Source organism: Engraulis encrasicolus, chromosome 1, assembly GCF_034702125.1.
Source record: "Engraulis encrasicolus isolate BLACKSEA-1 chromosome 1, IST_EnEncr_1.0, whole genome shotgun sequence".
Taxonomy (NCBI): Eukaryota; Metazoa; Chordata; class Actinopteri; order Clupeiformes; family Engraulidae; genus Engraulis; species Engraulis encrasicolus.
In genome coordinates, this window is record NC_085857.1 from 50,086,247 (window position 1) to 50,096,471 (window position 10,225).

The 10,225-nt window shown below is 41.0% G+C and overlaps 2 long non-coding RNA genes across 2 annotated transcripts; one reads left to right on the forward strand and one right to left on the reverse strand.

The window, feature by feature from the left end:
- Positions 1–1,060: 1,060 nt before the first annotated feature.
- LOC134439174 (uncharacterized) lies at positions 1,061–3,249 on the forward strand. Its single transcript, XR_010032724.1, has 3 exons — positions 1,061–1,800; positions 2,112–2,189; positions 3,085–3,249. It is a non-coding gene; the product is annotated as an uncharacterized LOC134439174 (long non-coding RNA).
- Positions 3,250–3,331: 82 nt separating this feature from the next.
- LOC134439229 (uncharacterized) lies at positions 3,332–5,543 on the reverse strand. Its single transcript, XR_010032732.1, has 4 exons — positions 4,918–5,543; positions 4,133–4,191; positions 3,838–4,012; positions 3,332–3,543 (listed from the first exon to the last, which is right to left on the reverse strand). It is a non-coding gene; the product is annotated as an uncharacterized LOC134439229 (long non-coding RNA).
- Positions 5,544–10,225: the final 4,682 nt, after the last annotated feature.

Here is a 10,225-nt window from a genome sequence, read left to right on the forward strand (position 1 = left end):
TGGGGCCCTGTGCACAATTGTTCTGCCAATGTGAATGACTTAGCCATTTTTGATGCAAGCAACTTGAAATGGGCAAGAAAAAGCAGTTTATTTACATCTGTTAAGAGATTGTTTTCTCTTTCTCTTCAAGGACAATGGCCATGTGTCAAAACTTCATCCTTAGACATCAGAGTCTGAGATGATCTTATTATCACACAATGGTTGTAGCCTTAAAATTAGGCTATACGAAATAAATTGAGCAACTATGAACCAGGGGTCCGTTTCTCGATTCTTGTCGTTGCTAACCGTCTTAAGACCGTCTTAAGACCATCTTACCATTCCCTTGGATTTAGTGGTGAGCGTCGCTGTCGAGAGAGAGTTGAGTCGCTCTTACGAAGGACGTTGATACCGTCGTTAGCAAAGACGCTTTCGAGATACGAACCCCAGGTGCTTTATTTGATGTAGTCAGAAGTTTGCAGAAGGCTGCTGCAGCCTATAACATGCCATGCAAATCTTTTTTTTCATACTTTTATTTAATGTCTCATAGTGTAGTCATCTTACACTTTTGAATTGCTGCCTCTTGTGCATTATATCGTTTTACATCCAGTGGTATGTCAAACTCAAACGTGTGAAGAACCCAGTAGTGGTTCTAAACCATGTTCTGAATGCCGCGGTCATGGCGTTGAAGTGGGCGGGGCACAGTTCTATGACCAGGTTACCTCGGTCATGGGCAAGGTTGAGGGGGTGGGGCAGTTCTATGGGCATGGAGAGGAGCAGTAGTTAACCAAAGATGATAAACAAGGAGGAGACAGTTCGAGAGGAGGAACAAGGACCAAAGAAGTGCCCCACCCCTTCATCCACTTCCATGACTGATGGACCCTCAACATGGAGATTGGACGCAACTGCAATGCTTTCTCTGTGTGACACTGCAAGCTGGATCTGTCATGCGCTATGAATGAGCAATGGCAATATCTCGGAGTGCTTTACTTTGGATGAGAATGTAAATAATATTACCATTGATAACTAACTCGACTGAAAGAAGTAGAAAGTAAAAGAAAAATTTTAAAGGGGTAGTTCGCTATTTTAGACATTAAGCCCTGTTTGTGTGACTTCTGGGGTGAATTAGACATGTTCTCATCACAATTTTGACATTTGGTGCTGAACGGAGTATTTTGGTATTCAATACTGCAGCCCCCCCACCTGTACATTGACTCCAATGGTGCACTCAAGCAATCGATCACAAAATAGCATTAAACTTTCGTTTGAAAAGACATGGAACTCACCGTGTGGTCAGTGGTGAACAGCGATAAATTGACCCAAAAATCGCCACGAAATATGCCTTCAAACCGTTGTTTAGCAGTTGATGGAACTACTTTTTCCCAGACGTTGAATAATAGCAGCTAGACATCCAGCCAGTAGGTGGCGATAATGAGGTATTTTTGTGAGGACTAGAGAGAAGAAGAATATTGCTGTCTTTGAGGAAGCTAGTAGCTACTGCTTCACACACTCGTTTTGGCTGGCAAACACCATCTAATCTTTTCATTTCAACCTCTTTTTTTGTTAGCAAGGACAATAAAGACAAAAGGACAGAAGCAGCATTTATGTATTTTGTTATGTAATTCGGTAGAATAGGAGTTATTGATCACAGCGCGAATGGAGAACCTGAACGTATTTCTGTTGATGCCTGCCTGTGTAACTGGTCGGGATGTAAGCAAAAAACGTGGATTATGTGCTTTGATCAAGAGAACTTCTAAGTGCCAAAAATCAACGGGAAAAGACGCCCGAGATCCAGAGGCGAGGGATTGGATTGTCAGAAAGCAGGTCAGTAACTACTAGTAATCATTTCAATGTGTAGCCAACAACACCTATAGTTCTACCATCTACTAATAAAATTGTCTCAAAGCACTTGCAAAATCAACTACACCAGCTCTGGAGGCTACCGTCCGAGGTTCATGTTAGAAAGTGCACACATTCAAGGCACTAATATAATAGTCTCTAAAGACGCTGGACGCAATCATAACATGACATAGTTTCATAACATGAAGGCCCAGTCTACTAGCGCAGCTGTGTGGTTGTACTTATTAGCCAACAAAACTTTGCTAATGCCTTGTGCATTTCCCCGTTATTTTCAGAGGCACTATCCCTCCTTCCCTAGACCGTTCTAGGCTACACAAGATCCAGAGAAGGGAAGATTTCTACAACCGAAGAAGGTATGTGTTTGCTTTGCACTATACTGTATCTCGTAACTGTTGCACTTTCCTAGAAGTTTCACTGCATAACACATTCATAGCAGCTATACACTTTGCATGAAGGATTCATGACTAGGTCTACTTGATTCAATACCAAACCTCTCATAAACATGGAAGACAAAGGACAGCAACTTGTCAAAATATAAAATAAAAAAATTGCAAAGCAGTACTCGGCTATTTTCCTCCTGAACATGTCCTGATTGCAACCAATTTACTACAGTGCCAGGAACAGAATATGGTCAAGCAAATATTTTTCATTCAAATGTTCTGTCCCTGGTTGTAAATCCAGTAGGGGTGAGATTATTTAGTGGCATGTGGCATCCAGAAGTGGCATGCCAAAAGAAGGCTTTACATGTTTATAGTGGACAGCATTGTTCACTCACTCTCCTCACTGACAGGTTAGGTTTAGGCACAAGTTTTGTTTTTGGCACAGTTCAACAAAGTGCACTTGTAGTGGCATGTGCTACAGCAGGCCTAATCTTAATTATCATTGAGGGTTCTGAACAAGACAAGTTGCGGTCCTCCATCCGCTAGGTTCATGAAAGGTTTGGTATGAATGGATCTTGCAACAATCGTGTATGTTCCGTGCAAACTTATACAGCTGTGCTACAAATGTAATATGCAGGAACATGTCACGTAAAGTGTTACCGCAGTAAGTAATCTTCATCAGTTGTAGGCTAATAGGGCAACTGATATAGGCCTACTTTCAATGTCTCAGTAATCCATTTCATGAATATAATGAAAAACATTTTTCAGTAAATTAAAATATTGTTCATGAAGAAAACCTTACCAAGTATTCCATGCTATATTCATATGTTCAATAAGTTAATACATTTCAATTTATTGTCCTGAACAGATTCATGATCCAGTTTCCACCAACCCATCGTTCTCCATCTGGTGTTCTCCATCTGGCGAAAGATGATCCTATCTGTAAACAAGTTTTCCACTGTTCTTTGTAAAATATACATCACAATAATAGAAGAAAAATGCATCACAATGTGTTGAAATAAATTATATTTTATTTACAACAATTTCCCTGTCATTATTGAAATGAAATAATAATATGTACGACACCATTTTTTTCTGATAATTACACAGCCATGACACAGAGACATGTGCTCCATTGACTGTTATTTAGATGTGGTCTTTCAGTCTTTAGGGAATCTACTTCGGTGCTTCTTTCCAGAGACCTTTTGAGGAGGTTTGGCTTAGAGGAAATGTTCTGGAGCTGTAAAATGTGGTTGGTCATCAGATGCGTGTTTCTCCTCTCTTCTTTTCCTCCAGAGCCCCCTGTAAAGACATGCCAGTATTGAAACTGAGGAAAAAGCCGGCACAGCCTTGTGTTAGGTTGGATATTGTAGTTACTTCAAATTTGACACAGCAATATTTCTCAAAGAGGAAACCTTTGGACCATACGGCCTTGTCACAAGATAAATAAGATGTAATGAAAACTATTTTCAGTCAAAACCCAATTTTGACAGTGTGTGGTTACTACACTTTTCCTTTGTACAGCAGAATAGACAACTGCATTATTCTGGAAATGCATATCCAAAATCACATCAATAATGCTGTTGCAGTTTCTCCTAAGAGATGTCTTTATGTCACATACCGGTATGTTTGAACTGAGTCAACTGCTGCAGAACTTTCAGAAGTCATTTATCCTCCATGATTGCCTGTAGACGCTGGGACTGGGGTTGAATCCAATTCCTCTTCAGTTAGTCATCCAGGCTTAGATGATCCCCGTGTTCTTTCCATTCATGTTCTCCAAGTAGTGAAGTCCACCGCTGCACAGTTTGCTATAAAACAGTGCATTGTTACTTATACGACAGGTATTGCTTGACATTATCAACATAACATTATCAGAAATTGTGCATTGCAGTGACATGTATTTCTTGTGTGATTACCTCTGCACTTCCTCCACCAGTGAAGCAGGAAAACCAACAGCCTCAGCAGCACCAACAGCCTGCAATATAGTATAATAAATCATAAATATTCAATTATCAATTGACAACACTTCTTAGGCACTAGGTGTGCATTTATGCCTACATCTTTAGAAAACAAACTCACACAGAGAAGGAGGAGCAACATTCCCAAAACATATGAGTGCATAGGTGCAGCCAGACAATCAGTTCTCTGCTCAGTCATGGGGAGGGGTGGCATGCATCTGTTTACTCCACAGATACTGGCTCCCTCATCAGGCGTACAAATTAATAAGTACGCTGAGCACGTGATATTTCATGACGTGATTTCAGTGAAGGGGGAGAAATGCTTTTGTTTACTCAACATATGGCTCCCTCATAAAAGCTACAAAATAATAATGCTTCATTTCGTACCACCCAAGCTTCTATTCGAGTAGGCTGCAGAGCATTCAATTGGTCATGGCCATTGTGCTGGTTTCCTGTTTTACTGCTGCTGATACTTGCACAACGAAAATGAAATGACAGGTCTACAAGTCGTACGTCTTTCATCATTGTACAACACAGAGCGAATGCATTATCACTAGCCTACAATATTAGGATGGATGGCACTAAAGTTTGGGCATAATAACAGTGATGGTCCGCATTGTGTGTATTTTGAAAGCCCTTTGAGACAACTTTATGTGATGCTGCGTAATTGTGTATTGTTGAAGGCTACACATTTAGGACCTACTACTGATACCATGCAGAGATTTGGGCTTGTAGTTACTGACCTGGTTTCTGACCATCCAATTCCTCGCCTCCGGTCTCGGACGTCTTTTCCAGTTGATTTTTGGCACATGGTCTCTTGATCAAAGCCCTCCTTACATAGATCCACGTTCTTTGCCTACATCCCCGCCAGTCACACAGGCAGGCATCAACAGAATTACGTCCAGGTTCTCCATTCGCTCTGTGATCAATAACTCCCATTCTACCGAATTACATAACAAAATACATAAATGCTGCTTCTGTCCTTTTGTCTGTATTGTCCTTGCTAACAAAAAAGAGGTTGAAATGAAAAGATTAGATGGTGTTTGCCAGCAAAAACGAGTGTGTGAAGCAGTAGCTACTAGCTTCCTCAAAGACAGCAATATTCTTCTTCTCTCTAGTCCTCACAAAAATACCTCATTATCGCCACCTACTGGCTGGATGTCTAGCTGCTATTATTCAACGTCTGGGAAAAAGTAGTTCCATCAACTGCTAAACAACGGTTTGAAGGCATATTTCGTGGCGATTTTTGGGTCAATTTATCGCTGTTCACCACTGACCACACGGTGAGTTCCATGTCTTTTCAAACGAAAGTTTAATGCTATTTTGTGATCGATTGCTTGAGTGCACCATTGGAGTCAATGTACAGGTGGGGGGGCTGCAGTATTGAATACCAAAATACTCTGTTCAGCACCAAATGTCAAAATTGTGATGAGAACATGTCTAATTCACCCCAGAAGTCACACAAACAGGGCTTAATGTCTAAAATAGCGAACTACCACTTTAAATCTGTTGGTAGGTATGAGATTTACCAGCATGCTAGACTGCAAGGTCTACAAAAATATTTCAATCATTCACCATTTCCAAGATTAAAGTTTGGAATACAAATAAAAAGAATAGTATAACTATCGAAATAATGTGCAGTGTATTGTTCTTGTTGTGCTGCATCAAATAATTTATTTTAAAGAGTTTTGTTTTCCTTAGAAGGAGTTTCATGTTTGACTTGCAGCTTCACTCGAAATAAATGAAGAAAATAAATTAACATCTTAGACGGGTACTGTTTGTAATGGACCAATGACACAGACAGGATGACAGGATGATGCAGAAGTGATAGGGGAATAAAGTTCTGCAAAAACCTCCTTTTGACCAAAAAATATTAGGGGGGACTCACAATTGCTCTTTGCCCAGGGTCTCAGATTTCCTAGAACCGCCACTGGTGTTTGGCGCCCCCTAGGAAATTTAGTTTTTCCCTGTTTTCCGAAAACCCCAAAATCGGACTTAGGCGGTTTTGGTAGCAAGCCGACGATATGATATCATAGCTAATCAAGAAAGGCATATTGTGCTGCCGTTTAGCTATTCTCTTCAACTAACTGACGGTGTGTGGTTCATGTTATCTGCATATTATTCATTCGTTTCTTCTTGATATGTCCCAAAGTTCTACTCCATGATTTGTCCACATCCAAAACACAGACGTTTCCTGAAAACTTTGATTGCAGTTCAAATGTGTTGTCAGTCTTCGAGATTATCATAAAAACAACTGGCTTCAGTCAAAATGTAAACATCTCGTCTGTCTGAGCTCTACTTCCTGAATCCAATGTTAACGTAAGGTGTCAGATCGAGTTATGATTCATCTACTCATCTGTCAATCATATTTTCTGGTGCGCTATTGGTATAAGCACAATCAAAATGTGCTTCAAAAACTGGCGGGGTATCGGCGGAAAGCCAATTAAAAAACAGATTCTCTGCCATTGACTCCAAGTCATTTAGAAATTGTGCTTCATTTTCTGTAGTAACGTAACTGTGGTGTCGCTGTTTAACCAGTTTTATAAGAACCGCCAGTAGCAGACAACACAGACAGCTGAATCACGTCAACAGGATGAAGGGTTTAAATTTGGATGTCGCGTTTGTCGCTTTTATATTGTAAGCCGTGCTTCAAGTGCTTACATTAAGAACCGCCTCTGATATATACATAGGGAGAGAGAGAGAGAGACAGAGAGAGACAGAGGCACTCAGGTGCCGTTTCCACGTAGCTGGATATTTTTATATGTGGATATTTTTTTCTCCTGCTTGTATTGGTTTTGCATTGGTTTTGGCCTTCCGTTTCCACGTAGCAGATATTTAAAAATCCAGGTGCAGGAGAAAAAAATATCCTGTTTAGGGGTCTGAAACGCATTTGTTACAATGGGGGATTTTTTTTTATCCACATGTTGCGTTTCCACGTACTGTAGCAGGAGAAAAAAATACCCTGCTAAAAAAATATCCTGCTACGTGGAAACAGCACCTCAGGCTGGACTTGACCAGGACCCATTGGCAGGAGCCCTTTGTGGGTGTCCCGCTGCTCCACAGTTCCCCCCTCACACCGACTATCTATTCACATGATCTTTGTGTGTGTGTGTGTGTGTGTGTGTGTGTGTGTGTGTGTGTGTGTGTGTGTGTGTGTGTGTGTGTGTGTGTGTGTGTGTGTGTGTGTGTGTGTGTGTGTGTGTGTGTGTGTGTGTGTGTGTGTGTGTGTGTGTGTGTGTGTGTGCAATGACCTGAGGCCTGGAGAGAGTGGATTTCCCATTCACCTCTGTCTGGATGGTGTGCATATTTCAAGGTGCTGAACAAAAGGTTTTTTTTTGTTAGCACACTCCTTAAAGGGGCTCCAGGTAGGATTAAACGTTTAATTAATCACGGTCCCGAGTCAGCCGACGCTTATGTGAGTCTTTAGTACTGTAAGTGAACGATGGCTGTCATGATCACTTCCACGGTCCGCTGTCAGAAAACGTCACATGCAACTTTTGGCAGCGCGGTCCGAGGGAGTGTCGTGGGAAACACTTATCATTTGAAAACATCGCTTAACATCATTCCGGGATGAAAAACAGTCTCACAGCGAGTTTATTTGCTGTGTACATTTTGATGCCACGGGCAATGACGTCATCCTACCCAGTGCCTCTTTAAAGTTCTTTTAAAAACTTTATTGATTCAAAGAACACAAGTTCTTAACACCATGAGTAGGCCTAAATAAACTGAAGGAAATAAACTTTTTTCTCTGATTGACAATATGATAAATCTACAGACTGCTAAACTGCGTCAAAGCCAGGAAATATAAAAATACATGCACACACGCATGCATGCACGCACGCACACGCGTACACACACACTCTCCAACGCAGACATGAGGAACACTGATACCACCTTGTGGATATTCGGGGTGTGGACAATGGTTGACAATTACACACAGTAAAAAATATTCCCGTGATGTCACAGTAATTTACTGGCTAATAATTGCATTAATTTCACAGTAGTTTACTACACTATCATGATCCCGCCCCTCCATTCATCACCACAACAGATGTTGTTGTGGCACCTCCCATTCCCCACCACGACCGAGACAACTGTGGCATGGAACCACTTCATCACACTGCTTTGGTAAGTTGATAGTTAACACTATCCATAATTAGTGAGAGACACAAGCATCTGCACTTTGTATAGTATCGTGACCATGTGATATTTGCAGTTATCTAGGCCTACATGATACTACATTTACCAGTATTCATAGAAATGTCTGGGGGAGCATAATTAAACAAAGCTGAATTTTCCTAATCAAGCAAGTGTGACGGAGGTCATCTTGCACCTGTTCACCCCCCTCGGGGATCGAACGTGCGACCTCGTCAACTACAACGGTTCGGCAATGGGAGACACAGTATGATACCGCTGGGCCAAGAAACTAGTTTGTTTTTTACATCTAAGCTCAAAGAAAGAGTTAACCATTGTGTTTGCGTGCGTGCGTGCGTGCGTTCATGTGCGTGTGTTTGTGTGTGAACATTGAGGCATCCCATTGTCAAATTATAGGCTTTTAACATATCTCGTTGTTTTGTTGTCCGGTGATTCAAGGTGTTGCTGGAGGAGGTGAAGCAGGGATGCTACAGCGTCCTCCGTCCCTCTGCTGGCCCTGTAGGCAAACTGGTGGTCCATTAGTGGGCAGACAGCTATCAGTATGGCGTGGAGGATGAGATTTTCTGAACAATTTCTGAGGTAGTCGTTGGGTGCAGAGTGGCGTGGGTATGGGGACACTTGCACTAGTGCCCCTCGCACGCACGCACAGACAGACAGACAGACAGACAGACAGACAGACAGACAGACAGACAGACAGGCAGGCAGGCAGGCAGGCAGGCAGGCAGACAGACAGACAGACAGACAGACAGGCAGACAGACAGACAGACAGACAGACACAGACACACAATGCATATTCATATTTGCCTAGCCTGTTATGTTTCATTTCTTAGGGAGAGTGCAACAGTTATTGTGACCACAAGGGGTCCTCAGTTTCTTTCTTTTTGCAGGGTGTCTATGAACTTCATTGTCATGAGTCAAACATTTTTACCCCTAAATAAATAAATAAAAAAACATGACAAAGTCATTCATTCATTAGTTTTAAAATGTTCAAAATAAATTTCAACTTCAATAAAGGCAATCTAGTTAATGTAGAGACCACCCATTGTTCTCTAAGTTTAAATAGACTACATAGTCGATTAAGGGCATGTAATGTGCTCATGTGGTCAAAGAGTGTGTTTCTGTGAGAAGCTAGGGGAGAAATGTGTGAGGGAAGCAATTTCACATTCTACTTGCGATTGAAAGGACCTATTGAAAGTAGCCTGATATTACAGCACTTCATTTGTACAGTTTACACAGTCATCTTTGCTTATTACAAGCCTGGTTCAAACCAAGTGTTTCCCCCCTGCTATGTGCAAGGTATGTGCAATACTTAACATTACAATACAGTACAATTCAATACAATACATGTATTTGCATGTCATGTATGTATGTACAAACCCCAACTCCGATGAAGTTGGGACGTTTGGTAAACAGTGAATAAAATCAAAATGCTATCATTTTCAAAACATTCAATCTATTCATTAGATGGAGAATAGTGAAAAGACAACATATTAAGTGTTAAAACCGAGAAAAAATATTGTTTTGGGGGACATATGTACTCATTTCTAATTTGATAAATCCAACACGTCTCAAAAGAGTTGGGACGGGGATCAGTGAAATTTAGTAAACATCCAAATAAGATAAAACAACAAAGAAGAACATTTCAAAATGAATTGTACTGACGGACAATATAGGTGTCCAGGTATAAGATCATCACAGAGAGGCTGAGTCACTCAGAATTAAAGATGCAAAGGGAATAATTACCATAGTTATTACATACATTTTTGAATTCCCTTTGATTTACCACGATTGAGTGTATATAAGACATATTGTTGTTAATAAAATCATTGTATAGGTTCATGACATCATGAAATATATATTGGCTGTAGTCTCACTCTAGCACTCCAGGAATTAGAG